General features: G+C 35.2%; 1 long non-coding RNA gene across 1 annotated transcript in view; it reads left to right on the forward strand.

Moving 5' to 3' along the window:
* LOC135968034 (uncharacterized) overlaps positions 1 to 18,506 on the forward strand; it is a 71,272-nt gene that overhangs the window by 38,694 nt on the left and 14,072 nt on the right. The window lies entirely within an intron of this gene.

Below are 18,506 nucleotides of genomic sequence, written 5' to 3' on the forward strand. Positions count from 1 at the left end.
TGACTGTCAAATTGATAAGCCAATGCTTTAAGTATCTACTTTTCAATAGGCACTACATAGACTTCTACAAAAGAAGTGTTCAAGAGAAAAAGTATACAGGCCCAATTTTTAAGCCTCATAGTCAGGGGGCAAGTGAGATTTTGAGAATTGCATGGTGTTTCTCAATTGGATCAGCTTCCTACTCAGATATGTGGGTCTGGTGTCTGGGTTGAAGTGAAGCTACAGGAACTGTTGCATAATTCTCTGTGAAATATTGGGTCTAAATAGCCCTCTTCAGTGGTTGGTAGCCCCTTATCAGAACACCATCAGAAACCCAGTGGTGAGGGCAGAAGGGGTCTTCGTGAGAATCAAACTGCAGAAATGTCCAGCAGCAATAGGACTCCATGGATTCTGTGATACACGGAAGAAAAGAAGAGTGGAGGCCACCAAAGATGGTAAAAGTAATAACAATCATCAGATATTGACAGATATATCAGTTTATGTGGAAAAATTATATAGAATTCAATGAGGGCCATACCACATGGCTGCAGGTACTAGTTCCAATACTTATAGGATATGTGACTCAAAAATATCAAAAAGCAATTACTGTACTCTCAATAATTGAGAGTACAATATTGAGAGTCTCTTGTGAGAATCAATAGCAAACACATCTAGTGATTACTAGACGGATCCATCATTCAAAAATGTATTTAATGCATACAACCACTAGAGAGATGGTATATATCTTATTCCCATTTATAGATAAAAGTTACATGACACATAGAAAACTGAGGGAAGTTAACGGCAGGTTGAGGCAGGAGAATCGCTTGAACCCAGGAGACAGAGGTTACAGTGAGCTGAGATCGTGCCACTGCACTCCAGCTTGGGCAGCAGAGTGAGACTCCGTCTCAAAAACAAAAAGCAACAACAAAAAGAAATGGAGGGAAGTTAAGTCTGGCTGTAGAGTTGTGATGTCCACTATGTAATGCCACTTCACTATCACATATTACTATATAGATTTGAAATAACTAATGTTAAATAAAGTTAAGTGTTCAGTTCTTTAGTCAAGCTACCCATCTTTCAAATACTGCATATCACAGGTGGCTAGTGACTACCATAGTTGGCAATGCAGACAGAACATTTCTAGCTTCTTTGAAAGTGTTAGTGGACAGCACTGCTAGCTACAGCCTATAGCCCCAGAAGAATTCTACCTCGCCACAATGAAAACAGCAGTGTCTAACACATAATAGGTGTTCCAAACAGGTTTATCTCTTTCTGTTCTTTAGAGAAAAATGAACATTTCTTTCAATGAAGTTTTATTTATTTATTTATTTATTGAGATGGAGTCTCACTCTTTTGCAGAGGCTGGAGTGCAATGGCATGATCTCGGCTCACTGCAACCTCCGCCTCCTGTGTTCAAGCAATTCTCCTGCCTCAGTCTCCCTAGTAGTTGGGACTACAGGCGCCCACCACCACGGCTGGCTAATTTTTATATTTTTAGTAGAGACGGGGTTTTGCCATTTTGGCCAGCCTGGTCTCGAACTCCTGACCTCAAGTGTTCCACCCGCCTTGGCCTCCCAAAGTGCTGGGATTATAGGCAGGCCACTGTGCCCGGCCTTCTTTCAATGAAATTCTTCAAAGAAAAAGTTATATACATTTTCAGCCCACAATATTTTGTTGAAAGAGTAAACTGAGGTTAGCTGTGAAACCTAGTTCATAAATGCTTCCTGAGAATGCAAAACTGGAGCATTATTTTTCACTTGTAGAGGAGTCAACAGCTAATAGGAAGCAGTGACTTTTAATCTGGTTCTCCTCACTCATGCTGCCAGAACAAAATAAACTTTTGTCAAATAATTCATTCAAAGGTACTGTAATTTCATCATGCAACATCTTCCAAACATTGCTTTTTCTGTTATTACAACAAGTAGAAAATGAAATTCCTACTATCTGTTTCATCGTGTTTAATTTTTGTATTTCAGGAAATTGTGTTTGTTCAGCTATTTGCTAGTAGAGCTAAATATAAGTTTGCTTGAAAATGGAATTACAGAGGAGTTTTTTTTGTTTTTTTTTTTTCCCAAGTAGAGACTCTGATCTGTAAGAGCCAAATAAGAACTATTTCAGGTCAAATTCTAGTGTAGTGCTGAAGCATCTCTCTGAATGCAGCCATTTTTAATCAAAGGCAAGAATTCAAATTTTTAGTACATTGAAATCATTTTCCTATATCTACATTTTAAATTCTTCCCCAAATTTCTGACTGCTTATTAATCTAATTTTGTAATTTGGAATAATTTCCTATGATATCATTTAGTAGGTAAATTTAGGCAGTCAATAAAACTATTAATCCACTAAACGCTTTTAACTGGGCCTTCAACTTAGCAAGTAACTTTGCCTGCTATCTAGTTATGCTTCTAAGAAGTCAAACTTAATTTGATTTTAACAATGAAAATAAGGATTATATTACCGTTTTCCTTTTGAAATCAGTTAGTCTGAACATGAAAAAAATGACAAAACTGAATGTAAACTGGCATGGCTCTACCAAACACTAAAATCATATCTCCTCAGGCTATTGACATTATCTGTGGCAACCTCAATTCAAACATTACCTTTTGTTAAGTGCTTGTAATTCCTAAGGCAAAATGATAAGGAACAGAACTCTGAAAAGAAATTTATTCCGATGGGGTGAAATTCGTCGGGAAGTAAATGTGTTGGTTCCCTTGTGCTGCTCTAAAAAAAATCTATTTTCTCACAGTTCTGGAGGCTGGGAAGTGGAAGATCAAGTCACCAGCAAGTGTTAATGTTCAGATAGGGCTGCTTTCTCTGCTTTCAAGATGGTATGTTGTTGTTATGTCCTCAATGTCCTCACTTGGGAGAAAGCAGAGGGGCAAAGGAGCTGATCCGCATGAAACTTCTTTAAGATGGGCCTTAATGTCATTCTCGAGGGGAAAATCCCTCATGATCTAATCATGTCTTAACTATCACACTTTTTTTTTTTTTTTTTTTTTTTTTGAGATAATGTCTCCCTCTGTCACTGAGGCTGGAATGCAGTGTTACCATCTCGGCTCACTGCAACCTCCACTTCCCAGGTTCAAGTGATTATCCTGCCTCAGCCTCCCCGAGTAGCTAGGACTACAGGCAAGTACTACCATACCCGGCTAATTTTTGTATTTTTAGTAGAGACAGGGTTTTACCATGTTGACCAGACTGGCCTAAAACTCCTGACCTCAAGCGATCTGCCTGCCTCGGCCTCCCAAAATGCTGGCATTACAGGCGTGAGCCACCACACCCAGCAACTACCACACTTCTTAATTCCATTATATTGGCCATTGAGTTTTAACACCTGAATTTTGAAGGGGACATATTCAACCCACAGCAGTAAATACTAAGTGCAGTTATGTCAGCAATTTTTAATTTCCATACAGCCTTAAAGAAATTACCAGCATGACATCTACGTTTGTGATGCACAGATGGAAAAAAAATCAGAAGCAATCACTCATCCCTTCTGAATTTAAATAAAAAGCAATGTTGATTCTTAAATGGTATTTTTACCTGCTGAGAACTATCTTTTAAAAATTAGAAACTGAACAAGGGTTTTCTTTTACTTTGCCTTTGTGCTTTCACGATGTCAAACACAGCCATATTAAAAGAAATAAAAAGTTGCCACAAATGTGATGGGCTTCAATCCAGTGTTTCCAATATTACCAAACTTCCTCTCCTTATCAATTAATTATGGAATAAAATTAATTTAATAACCTATTAGAGTATAGGTACAAAGTTATATTTGTTTCAAAACCAGATTATATTGTTCTCCAATGCCAAAAATAGAACTATATTGTAAACTGTATCTGTTAACTAATGCTGATCATCTACATCTGATTTTATTTTTAAGCATCTAATTTTCTGTGTATCAGAGTATGTTTTTCATCTGTTTATAGTTTTTTTCAATAGTTACTATAAAAAGAGAAAGCAAATATGCATTTGCAAGAAAATGTTTAATTTCCTGCTAGAATAGCCTCAAATGGGAATATCAAGGCAGTAGGAATACTTGAGTCAGTAGCTTTAATATCTTGAACTATATAAAAGCAAATAGCAGATACTATTGGTGAAAGTTCCCTTTTCCTCAGTCGGAAATCTAAAAAATTTATTGCTGGAAGAAATATTTGAGGTTTCATAGCCTAACCTTCTCCTTCTATAAATAAAAACATTGACTGGGCATGGTGGCTCATACCACTAATCCCAGAACTTTGGGAGGCTGAGGCAGAAGGATCACTCAATGCCAGGAGTTCCAGACCAGTCTGGGTAACAAAATGAGAGCCCATTTTTAAAAAACAAAAACAAACAAACAAAAAAGAGCCAGCTGCAGTGACATGCCTGCTGTCCTAGCTACTCTGGAGGCTGAGGCAGTAGGATCACTTGTACCCAGGAGTTTGAGGCTGCAGTGAGCTACAATCACATACTACACTCCAGCCCGGGCAACTGAGAGAGACCCATCTCAAAAAAAAAAAAAAAAAAAAAGATAAAAATATTGAGGCCAGTATGCTTAAATTATTTTAAGATTATAAAATACTTTTATTATGTTCAATCCTTCCTATTTAGAAGGGGATAAACATTCGTAAAAATATACATTTTCCAAATTCTGGTGTACAGGAAAAAGAGTCATGCAGAAGTGATTTGGTGCTATAACTGAATATAAACCTAATTTTCTAAGTAAGCAGCTGATACATTTTTGGGGGAAAGGGGACTAGAAATCATTTTTAGGTGACCTTAGCAACAACTATCATTATCATTTATAGCAGCATTTGTGCGGACTCTGGAAGATGGTCAACCAGATACAATTTTTTCCCAAGTACAGCCATCCTATCAAAATCTAGCATATATTTGGGTTAAAGAAATGTTTGTGCCCTTTCAAGGTATTTCAATTTCATATTTGCATGAAATTATTTGTTGCAGTATAAATTCCTTTTCTCCTTTACCACACTAAATTTTAAGGAATGTCCGTTCAATTTCAAGGAAAGGACAATACTTTAAGATCCCCACATCCATTAATAAATACAATCAATTATTTATAAATTATTTACACATTTCATAGCATAAGGGTAAGTTAGCATCAATTCTGCTAAAACACTGAGTAAAATATAAAATAAGATGTTTTTATACCTCTCAGTATGAAGACTAGAGCCCTGAACCATGGAAATTATGCAGCTAGGTTTTTCATGTGACATTGAAGGAAGGCCCAATTTATATTGAAGCAAACTGTCTAGAGTGGTCCCTGAGAACCATGGGAAAATCCAGATGTTGTTTAGTACTGGACACAACACAAAGGGAGAGATGGAGTTTGAAGAAGCTTAATTTGACCCACCCAAGAGAGTAAGGTATTAAAAAGGGAAGGAAGAATGGCCAATAATAGTAATAAACCATTGGAGAGCATTAATGACAGTTCCATCACTTATTACGTTTTAACTGAAAGTAAACATTAGTAGTTATAAACTCTCCCCAGATGGAAATGCAGAGATTATTTTTAAAACAGTATTTTCTTTTCATATCATGAAACAATCTGTTCACATTCTTTTAACCAGCAGTTTTATCTGGACAAAGTAATTTGCCTTTCTTTAAAGTAGCATCGTTTTTACATACAGAAGTTCAGGTATGCAAAAAACAAATGTTCATACAATATTGATGATCAATCTTTGTATTGTTTCTATAATTTTGATAACTGCATAATTTCCTTATAGATTTTTGAACCTCACATGAATTATTAAATGAATTTTAATTTTTTTTTTTGAGACAGGGTCTTATCTGACATTGGGCTGGAGTGCAGTGGTGTGATCTTGGCTCACTGCAACCTCTGACTCCAAGACTCAAGAGACCCTTCCATTCCACTTTTGCCTTCCAAGTAGCTAGCACTACAGGTGCATGCCACCACGCCCAGAATTTTTTTTTTTTTTTTTTTTTGGTAGAGACAGAGTTTCGCTATGTTGCCCATACTGGTCTTGAACTCCTGGGCTCAAGCGATCTGCCTGCCTCAGCCTCCCAAATTGCAGGGATTACATGCATGAGCCACCACACCTGGCCAATATTTTCCTTTTAATATCATTTCAACAAGTTTTTATTGTACTCAGAAAATAAGATTAACTTAGATAAAGTCAACAACTTGAGTATCATATGTTAAACATACACACTCCAAACTTGAGACAATTTATTCAAGAATAACCTTTACGATTCAAACAAATTGATTGTCTTGAATGTATGATAATTATAAAATAGTTGGAGTTTTTATTCTTAATCAGTTAATAAGCTCATCTAGGCAAATTTTGTATTTTAGTCAATTTATTTTCTCTTCCATGATTTAAAAACTTTGAAATACAAATTGCAATACTTGGTGCTTTTAATTATGCTTATTTTTCAGAGTAAAAAGCAATGATGTATGTGCAGGGTAATACTTACCAACAATAGAAAAATACAAAGAAAATATGTGTTCTATTATATCCTGCCACAGATATAAGACAACTTTTGGTATATTTCCTTCCTAAGATAGATTCAAAAAGAGATAAACCAATCATCACTTTTCCTTTGGTAATATAGGATTTTCCTGTATCAATAAGTGTTCTTGGTAATCCCAAATTATCTCATGTTTTTTAATGATAGGGGATTACAAACATATATAAAAACAGATTAATTTAATGAACCGAATGTACTCATTGCTCAACTTCGGTAGTTATGAAACATATGATGAATCTTGTGTTCTCTATATCCCTACCCACTTGCCTGTCATGATTATTTAAAAGTTAAATCTAGACTTTGTGTCATGGGATCTTGATATTTAATGGCTGCTAAATAACATATTTCTTCTATTTGTCACATTTTAAAAACCGTTCTTTTTTGTTATATATCTTAATCATCTTCAATATCTGTAACATTTATGACTATTTTACATTATTTTAAATTTAAAAGGTGAAAAGACAGAATTACTAGTGAAAAAGAACACATGTGTTAGAGTGAAATTAGTGTCAAATTGAATATTAGTAGGAGTTTGACATTGGAAATGTCATTTCTTTTTTTTTTTTTTTTTTTTTTGAGACGGAGTCTCACTCTGTCGCCCAGGCTGGAGTGCAGTGGCTAGATCTCAGCTCACTACAAGCTCCGCCTCCCGGGTTTACGCCATTCTCCTGCCTCAGCCTCCCGAGTAGCTGGGACTACAGGCGCCCGCCACCTCGCCCGGCTGGTTTTTTTTTTTTGTACTTTTTAGTAGAGACGGGGTTTCACCGGGTTAGCCAGGATGGTCTCGATCTCCTGACCTCGTGATCCGCCCGTCTCGGCCTCCCAAAGTGCTGGGATTACAGGCTTGAGCCACCGCGCCCGGCCTGGAAATGTCATTTCTTTAAGCCTCAGTTTTCCTGGGAACTAAAATACTGTACTCATTAGTAGAATTGTTGTAATTCATAAAATACATATGTTTTCTGGCACAAACAGGTGATGTTTCCTATTGACTAATTTTATCCTCTACTTTCTGGACATATTCATGGGGGAAAAAGTAAATCTGATAAAAACTCCTTATTACTCAAGCATTGAAAATAATAAAATAACTTTTTATGAGTATAATTTAACTATGGACTTTACAGTGTATATCAGTGGGAATAAATTTATTAATTTAATTCTTTATATTTTCATATTCAAATTTAGCATTTCAGATAAATTACACTGAGTGATGATTCATTGAATATTAAATATAAGTGTGCTTAAATTCAAGTTCAAGCATTATATTTGATAGAATATCTTAGTAATTTATATTTCATTTGGAGCTGTTGATGGATAACTGTAAATTAGAACATATTGCTATAAATCATTTGAATTTCAATCTATTACCAGAATTCTCAAAATCAGGGAAGGCATTACTGTATAGTTATTTCAGCAAAAATATTTTATAACACATGAAATAGTCCTTTAGAAGTTTTACAATTGTAATAGAGGTTTAATATATGGAAACAATCTCTAACATGATAAAGTTGATAATTTGAAGGATAATTTATTATAAAATGTAAATGTGCCTATGAGTTTTCCTGAGAAATAATAAAATCATATTTTGATAAATTGACTTAAAGTAACACCTTTAAAGGAACAAAGATTGATATCGTCGAACATAATTGAACACATTATCTTTTTGCCCATTGTAGAATGTGCTGTTATAATGGCTTATAAATACTGTAAAGTATTCATACTATAGAGAAAATGATTAAAATGAATTTAGAAACGGCAAATAGCTCAATTTAAGCCTAGTAGCTATAGACTGGAATGCTGGTTGGACCCAACTAATAGCATGCCTGTAAATAAATTATATTTTCTCACTATTTATCTATATATATATTTTAAAAGCTGGGTCATTTAAATGCTTCTTTAAGTCCTTTGAAGTATCAACATTGAAAAGTTGGACACTTCTTCTCTATGTCTAAACCATCTTTTTATAGATTTTTCTATAAAATAGTATCTTATAAAACTTCACTAGAAGTGATTTTTTAAGTCTCAAGAAATATTGATAAGCAAAAATGACTCAGATCATTTCTATAGAGATTTTATTGACTGTTAAGGTGAGTATATGAACCATGCTCAAGTTTACAAAAATAGCAACCAAATATCTAATCTCCCCTGGCTTACAGCAAAGGCACTACCTAAGAATAATATAAAAATATCCAGACCATCCTGGCTAACACGGTGAAACCCTGTCTCTACTAAAAATACAGAAAATTAGCCGGGCGTGGTTGCGGGTGCCTGTAATCCCAGCTACGCGGGAGGTTGAGGCAGGAGAATGGCGGGAACCCGGGAGGCGGAGCTTGCAGTGAGCTGAGATCGCGCCACAGCACTCCAGCCTGGGCGACAGAGCGAGACTCAGTCTCAAAAAAAAATAAAGAAAAAGAAAATTCTTGACCCAGTCTTTACCTATACTGGAGTCGAAGAGGATGCAGCAAGAACATTTTGACCAATGGTAGAAAGGAATCGTCAATGTCTTCTGTGGTCATCTATGGTAATAAACCAGGTCTGGTGTACCCTCTTTTGCTGGATATATCTGTTAGTAGAGAATTAAATGAGGTCATTAATGGCTCAGAAAGGAAAATGTATGAAAACAGTAACCTAGTTTCTATGTCAATCTAGATCCTGTCCTGCTTAATGGGAAACAGGCATTTAGCTTTTTACGTTTTTGTGTCTAGTCAACATGAGCATCCAAATCACAGACATTTATTACACATTTGGCTGGAGAATATGTCATAAGCCATCTCTTCTAAATCAGAGGAAGGTGGAAATTATCTAAACAACATAATTTTTAAACACACAGACAAACAGTGTTCTGCAGAATGTCAAATAGGCAAAAAATAATAAAAATAAAAATATAAAAAGGTAAAAATTAAAAACTGACCATAGAAACATAGTGGGGGAGGGTTATTGATAGAATTAACAGACGGTAGGATTAGCCACTTGAGAAATGTAAATCACAAGGTAAATTATTTCACAACAGTTTAAATTCCTATAATGTGTCCAGAGGGCTTGATCATCATGAAACAGAAAAAACGTCAAATGGCTAAGATTAACTGGTACCATTTGTATGAGTCTTTTCTTTCAGATGCCTTCATCTGGAAGAGTTTACTGTATACATACTGAACCTACTTATTTTCTCCCGAAGGATCCGGGGAAAAATTTGGTACCAGATAATTACTATATATACAGAGCCTCACAGTTCAAATAAAACTCGGTGATAATTTTGATTGCAAGTTGATAATGCTAAAAATTATATAAAGCCATAGTTACTGTTTATACTGTTTGGGCAAAGCACATCTGTAAATATTTGGTCTATGATAATTTGATCTTAAATAGTATCATTATGCTTCTTCCACAGAATTGGCTATGCAGGCAGCTGAGATAAAGGTACAAAATATTAGGATCATACCACAAATGCTTTAAACACTCAATTAGCAATAGTGAGCTCAGAAACAAATACTGCAATAAGGCTGGCTTTTCTTAAAAAATAATTAAAAAGGCTTTGTGCTTAATGACCAAATGCTCCTTTTCTTAATTTGGGCAACTGTATCATATTGTGTTGACTTTGGGAATGTTCAAGTAGGTTAACAAGCCAAATAGATTGTTGTCTAGAAAAAGTTTTGGCAGAGCTAAATGTGAAAAGGCTCAGAAAATTTTTTTGTAATATTAGCTTATAATAATTTCTAAAATCGTTACAAGAATTGTATGTCTTTAATATTAGTTTATAATATATATCTTACAAATAATGTAGTAAATGTGTTATTAGCAAATGGTATAGTTGTTAGAAATATTACTTTAGCAAATAGACTGAGGGTACCAGGTTCAAATTTACCGAGGTTTTTACATTTGTCAGTACAGTAGAAAAGGGAATGCTTTTTTTTTTTTGAAATTCATTGAAAGAGCATACACTCTACTTAAAAAAAGTCAATGTACTCTTACTAAGAATAATACACTTCACCTTGTGTGAGCTACAAAAGCAAAAAACAAGAACCATGTCCTGGGCTCTTATATGTGCCTAAAAGTCTTATGCATATAAGCTACAGAATAATAAATCAGGGATACTTATTTTGTGCTTATTATTTACCTGGCCCAGTATTTAGCTCTTAATCCCGGTTACAAGAACCATATTCACCCCACAACTGCCACCAAAAAAAAGCTGTGTAGATATATAGACAAGGATAAGGTATTTCTTTTATATTATCACATTATGACTATGATCCCACACAATTATGGGGTCTTGATGCTGTAAGTACAAATCATGGTCTAGTTGCTGAGAATGAAATACGCTCTAGATAGTTTGATTGTAAAGGAATTTAATATAGACTTACAAAAATACTGAATAATTGGAAGAGATGGAGAGAGAGAGGTTAGCCTGGACTTCAGGAAGAACCCCTAGTGTCTCAGTATCTGCCATGATGCCAAAAATGCTGCTGCTTCTGCTAAGGCCAAACAATTGCAGGATGACTAGAAGCTACTGCTTCAGCATCTAGCTCTAGATCCTTGCCTTTTGTTTCTTAGCAGACCTGCATATTGGATACATTTATCTTTCAGTCCATCTATTTCCCAAATAAAACAGTTTTAATTTAAGTTTTCAGTGACAGCAGTAGTTTGCCAAAATCTAAATCACATACAGGTTTATTCCAAGGGCCTCTGGGAAATGACGATTTTAGGGTTCCAGTTAGTTTTGCATTAGAGAAAAACAAACTAGAAAGAAGGTTGAAAGGGTTTTAAGCAAGACAATCCACATATCCTCCACAGCATAACAACTTCGACTATCTATATGGGGAAAGTCATTTTGGCCTATGTGCAAATACAGGCTGCAATCTTACGTTAGTCTTCCAATTCCTACTGAGCTGATGTTGAAGATGGCTATAGACTAAAAGTTACACACACACAGCCCAAAATAAGAGGAAAAATCACTTTATTTGCTGAAAGATAAAAGAAGGATGTTGAACACAGCCACTCAGTCCTTCCTACATTTTAGTTGCCACTTTGTTCTATTAGACATTTCAGCATGGGGCTGTCTTTTCAAGTGGGAGCCACCTCCAATGCCATATTACTAGGTAGACTTTATTAAGCAAAAAGTGATTCAAATTACAAGCAAGAGCAAGAAGATTTTTCAGTGAGCTGCAATGGGAGTGTTGCTACCAAACCGTTTTGATTTTTTAATCCATCATGTATTTCCCCAGGAACTGCATCCTCTTGGATAACAGCATTTGTCCTTCACTCATATAGCAGCATTTATTTTCCATGTGGCTAAAAGGAAGTATATGAAACAAAAAATCCTTACATAGTTCATAAAGATTTAACAATCTTTATAAGAGTCAGGAAAGGAAGAGATAATATGGAAAAATTACCTTTTAAAACTAATTATTAGATAATGTACAGACATTATAAGAGTGTTAGATGCATTCTAAGGATAAAACATTTAGTTACAAATTAATGTAAAATTATGATACATAATTTTCTTTTTTCTTTTTTTTTTTTTTTGAGACGGAGTCTCGCTCTGTCGCCCAGGCTGGAGTGCAGTGGCGCTATCTCGGCTCACTGCAAGCTCTGCCTCCCGGGTTTACGCCATTCTCCTGCCTCAGCCTCCCAAGTAGCTGGGACTACAGGCGCCCGCCACCTCGCCCGGCTAGTTTTTTGTATTTTTAGTAGAGACGGGGTTTCATTGTGTTAGCCAGGATGGTCTCGATCTCCTGACCTCGTGATCCACCCGTCTCGGCCTCCCAAAGTGCTGAGATTACAGGCTTGAGCCACCGCGCCCGGCCATAATTTTCATTTTTAAAATACTTATTGAGCTTAGTATAGTAGGCTTACACTCACATAAACCACATGGAATGTATATGTGTTTTGGTAGAATAAGGTGGATTTGAAAGTTATTAAATATTAAAATATTAAAGATATTACCATAGAAATCATATAGGATTAAAAAGAAGTGAGCAATCATGTCATATTTAAGATCTCACATTTTCCTAGTATGTGCCTCAAATATAATGGGTACATAATAAATGTTTGCTAAATCAATGATTTATAAAAACTTGGATTCATAGAAGTATTTCATCTATTCAGTACCACAAAATGACATATACAAACATAGACAACATAACGTAATGTTACATTTTTATTACATACAAATTTAAATTGCTAGACTGTATTGCAAGTAAAGAATTTAGCTGTGCAGCCTTTCTTGTTGAAAATGCAAACAAGAAAATCATATAATAAATGATAAATAAATTTATACGTCCTAGATTACTACTATTGATATCAAACAGCCTGGAACGTTGTGCAATATGTGTAAAATAAAGAATGCTCCAAGCGGCAGTGTTAAGGTAGCCTAGGTCTGTCTACTCTTCATGCACTTCAGTGTCTTTTAAGGGACCTCTTGGAAATTTGCCATTTCTGGACAACTGGAAATGGTTAGAATTTCTGTTAGCCTATTCATGGTCTCACTAAGCCTCTATTCACATTATGAAAGGTATCACCAAAATGTCTATGAGACTGTACAGTTTCTTTTTTTCTTTCTTTTCCTTTCTATTTTTCTTCAGGATTCCCATCTGTCCTCTGGAGTTCTCTGTTACATCCTTAGGTAATCTGGAAACCAACCTATTTTCTATGACAAAGGCTAAGAATCATTCACTATTATTATGCAGAACTAGTCTGTAATTGAAACTCCTTTTTGTGAATCCCCCCAGGTATTTTCTCACCATCATCACTGAGGTGACTTGTTCTGTGTCCAGTTCATTGAAATTCCCAGACCCAGATGATCTGATAGTCGGTTATTTTAGAATTTTGCACTTATTTACTTTTATCTGTCAAGTAAAGCCAAGGTATTTTTCTCCCATCTCTTTTGTGGCAATCACGAGTGTTAAACTGTGACAATAACTGCTTAGTGTGCAGAATACTTTAGAGAAATAGTGTTCAGCAATTCCTGTTAATAATGTGAATTTGGGTGAATTGTAATGTTCGAGAAAAAGACTCCATAAACTGTATGTCCCTTTACGCATCTTTCATTAGTTAGAAGAAATTGCTGTTTATAGTAAAACTTATAGTAAAACGTTAAAAGGATATGCATTCAAATTAAGGGCCATGAATATGAGCATTTATAATGTGAGTTATAGAATATTTCAGCAATAGATGTAAATAGTAGTGGCTAGTACTGAAGTTCATACCATGATTTCTCTTTTAAAATTATGATTTCCATCTCTCAACCTCAAAACTTCCTTATCATCAATCTCAGGGCTAACTTTATCAAAAGAAAAGGAAAAAAGAGATTCTGAAATCAATTATACCCAAATATTTATCTTCATTAGAGCATTGATTTTTAATTTTATGGAATCTAGGATTTATGTATAATATAATTGAATTATATTATTGTGTAATAGAGTTGTTATGAATCCTGATGAACTATTAGCAACTCAATAAATAATAACATTTAATACAGATGTATCTGTGAAGACATATGCAAAGAACTTGTAATAACATAAAGAAAACCTCACCTTGTGAGAACATTTATTAATTCAGTAAGGTTTTAGATTTGATACAAGTGAGTTCAATCCTGCTCCACCTTATTTTTTCTTTGGGAACTTGAACATATCACACATTTTCACGTGTTTTTTATGTGTAAAGTAGACGTTATAACAAGATTCACATCTATTTGCTGTTAGATTTAAATTCAATATTATAAATGGGTGATTTGAATGTTTGTTGTATCCATAAAGTGACCAATAATTATTAGATGTTTTAAATATTATTTCCTCAAGTCCCCAGGTTTGCTTCACATTTATTTATTTTTATATATTTATTTATTTTTTTTGAGATGGAGTCTCACTTTGACATCAGGCTGGAGTGAGTGCTATGGCACGATCTCGCTCACTGCAACCTATGCCTCCCAGGTTCAAGCGAGTCTGTTGCCCCAGCCTCCCAAGTAGCTGGGACTACAGGCGTGCGCCACCATGCCCGGCCATTTGCTTCACTCTTTACTGTGCGTGTCATATGGAGTGCTGTCTTCCCAATGGATATGACTTAACATGGCCACTAACTTCTCTAATAACCACTTTCTAGGCAGAATGTTTCTAAAAGACTCACTGTGCTTAGATGCCTGCTTTCATGTGCCAGGCATGAGTACATTTTTTATATAGTATCAGTGACTGAATACAGTAGCTCTTAGCACAGGGCATAACATCCTAAGGAGAATATTTGTAAGCAAGTCGCAACATTAAGTCAAATTTGTTGTTACTTCTGTTAGAAACTGGAAGCCAAGATACTAAACGATCTGGTTCAAAATTGGTATGGGTCCACCCTAATGTGAATCAGTGTGAATCTCTTTATTCAGGTCCTATTCTTCTTTTGTCTAACTCAACTATACCGGGATGTCCATTCCTTGCTTCAAAGCTTTTATTTCTAACAAGAAAAAAATCATAATTTCCTTTGTACCTGCACAAAGTTCATGGAGTACTGATTCTTTATCAATTGTCTTCTATGAGATTCTTTGTTTCCCTCCCATATGCTTTACAAAATTCTGGCTGGCTGCTTTACTTTTTAAATACAATTGAAATGGCTTTTTTTTTTGTTTCTAACTTGATAGCTCTTTGTGTAAATCCACTGTATCTGTAAATCGTATTCTCTTGGCTGCAATCAGTTTCCTGGTTCTGTGTACTGAGGCACCCAGAGAAGAAATCACAACTCCTTTTAGCAAAACTGGTAAAGGTCTGAAGTGACAAAACAAAATGAATCTACAATCCTAGAACATCATGGCATTGAGTATGTAATACGAATAAATCTCTGTACACCTTTTCTCCTAAATCAGCTTGATCAATCTGTTACTATTTAATCACTTTACAACCAATATTGTTTGGTTCCTAATTTATTAATCTTAATACCCATTCACCAGTTTGAAAACTAGCTCTCTCTCTGACTACTCTACTTTTGTAATATTGCCACAACTGTCTTACTCAGCAAGATTAAAATACCCAATTTAAGCTTTAAGAATTCTAACGGCTTTGAAACAGTATCTCTTTATTCCACAAGTCTGATGAGGCTTTATTTTTGATATCCATCTTTTAATTTCCATTTATACAGAATCACCTTCGCTCAACCTGTGCCTTTACCCTTCAAGGATGTTAAGGCCTCCTAATTAGTTTCTTTATCGACAATCTTTCTTGTCCTCTGGCATCAAGTTATTTTTTCTAAAACACCACTTGAATCTTGGGTTTTAGCATCAGTTTCCAAACACAACATTAAAATGCTTAGATATTCAATGTTTTAAGAAGCCCTTTGAAAATTACATTTTTCCAAAAAGACAAGATTGAACAGGCAGCTCATTCATTTGTTTTGTCCTTTTGTGATGTTTGCCTTTCTACTTCAAATATTTTTTGAGAAAATAACCAATTTTTCTTAAATATGCTCTATTTTCAACTAAATATTAGTCCATTAATGACTACGCAAATGTCATAATGTTATTTGTTATCACTGACGTAAATGTGACGGCTGCTTATGAAACTTATTTTTTTACCAAAATTAAATGATTAAAAATTAATTGAAGTGTGGAGACATACTCCAAATAAACATTTTGTCATTACAGAAATAAATAAGGGGAAATTTAAAAGTAGTATGCATATACCGGAACTATATTCATAAGAAAATATTCAGTATTATGGGTGGACTTAGGTACAGCTAATGTCATTTATTAAGTAACAGAAGACAGAAAGCCCATTAACAGTAGATCCAGAAAGGGAAATTCTAGGTAAAAATAGACAAAATTTATAGCTATACTACTCACAGATTCCAGATTTATTATATTTTGGTATGTTCCTTTAAAATTTATATTTATACTTGGTCAGTTTTTAAAAGTAAAGAAATTCCAAAAGAAGTTGCATAGCAAAACTTTTCCCCTGTGACTTTGAGATGCATATTTTTAAGGATGAGATTTAATTGCATTCCCCTAAAAGATATACTTGTTTTCATAGCTGATCTGAGATAAAGGTTTACAAACATACTGCATCATGATCGAAGGTAAATTATTTCCCTAGTTTCTACTTTTATAATAGAAATGAAACCAAGTAAAAAGGCACATCACCCACAAAAAACCACCACTGTGCAAAAAGCACATACTTTAGTCCTTCTCCTCTACTTAAACATTTACTTTGAAGCAAATAATGAATCCAGGGTCTCTGAGATAAGCTAAAAACGTAACTAGATTCTGTTAAAGAAAAAAATGTGGCAAATAATTCTCACACCGTCAGTTGGATGAGTCCACTTTTCAAGTTCCAATTGTAGTCTAGGGAAAATAATTTACCAAACAAATTTTTTAAAAAATACAGTTGCACAGGGCACTATAGGTCAGGGCTACTAATTTCCACATTGATCAGCTTGATGCTGTATTGTTAGGAATCTGATTGAAACATATAATTTTATTGCAAATAAAAATGCTGAGTGTAGAACAAGAATAAATTCCTTTCATCTGAAAATGAACTGGAAATTAATATTTTAAAAATATCTAGTCAAATACCTGTCATGTCAAGTACCAGACATGCCAGGTACTTTCATCTATTCTGTCTTGTACAATCATACAAATCAAGCAAACAAAATAATCATTTACCAGTTCTTTCACATGTATTGTTTATTCAGTAATAAGTAGAAACCAGGTATTTTGTGTATCTTTTATTTAATAGCCCTGAAAAGGTTTCTATCAAGATGCACACTTTTTGCAGTAAATGAACAGAGGCCCCATAGATTCAAAATGGCAAGTAAATGTTATGTCAAAAGTGAAAGGTTTTTTTTTTTTTTTCTGCTTTTAAAGCAGAACTCCCCATCTCCTTTCTCTACAACTGATGCCGGTGGCTGACATTAGACTTTATTTAAAATCTTTTACATTTTTATTATATACCAAAAATTATTTTATATAAGTCAAATAGCACAATTTGCCCCTCTTTTTCATGTCCCCATGATTGTTCATCTTTTTCACTCCGATTGCTACATGATTTGTGAGCTATGACTAACGAATACAGTGAGGGATCCTAAATTCATTAGAACTACTGGAGGGAGGGGGCCAAGATGGCGGATGAGAAGCAGCTGTGGTCCCTGGCTCTCATGGAGGTGAATGAAAATGGCAAGTGAAATCTGCACTTTCAATGAGATATCCGGGTTTTCGCACTGGCACTTACTAAGCGGATGGCTTGGCCCACCGGGACCCCTCACTCCCAACCAACGGAAGTGGTGAGTGATTATGCGGCCCCACCCAGGACACCACACTTTTCCCATGGATATTTGCAACCTGCAGATCACAAGATCCCCTCGTGAGTCCACACCACCAGGGCCTTGGGTCCGAAGCAGATAGCTGTGCAGACCCTTGGGGAAGTGGCCACTCAGCCCTGGGAATTCCGGTGAGGCAGGAAATCTATCCGTGCATTCCCCTAGGAATGGGGCTGAATCCAGGGAGCCAAGCAGCCTCATTCTGTGGGCCCAACTCCCATGGTACCTCACAAGTTAAGACCCACTGGCGTGGAATTCCAGCCAGCCTGTGGCAGCAGGCTGGAGATTGCTTGAGATGAACTGAGTTCCCGGAGGATGGGTGGCCACCATCTCTGCGGTTTTACCTGAAAGACAAACTAGACATAAAATTATTATGAATCCAATTATTATGTTTATTTTTCTTGATCTAATTACCTATTTAGATTTGTTCTAAAATTTGTTCTCTTTTTGAAAATCAGGTCTTCAGAAGCTAATGGTTCATATAGTTTACACTTTAGTTTCTTTTGACATCAGGCTAAGTGAAAGAACATCAAGACCATCTGGTTATGGTCACATTTGCCAGAAGTGGTATATGCCTTTAGTAAGTGCAAGTAATATAAACATCCTGTACTTTTTATTTTTCAAACGTTATGAATCTTGTTTTAGAATGATCTGTATTTACACAAAAATTTTATAACAAAACGGTTGTCAAATTTCATGACTCTAATCGCCTGTACCCAATTACATAATAACACTTTACTTGAAATTAGTTA

This window comes from Macaca fascicularis, chromosome 17 (genome assembly GCF_037993035.2).
Source record: "Macaca fascicularis isolate 582-1 chromosome 17, T2T-MFA8v1.1".
Lineage (NCBI taxonomy): Eukaryota > Metazoa > Chordata > Mammalia > Primates > Cercopithecidae > Macaca > Macaca fascicularis.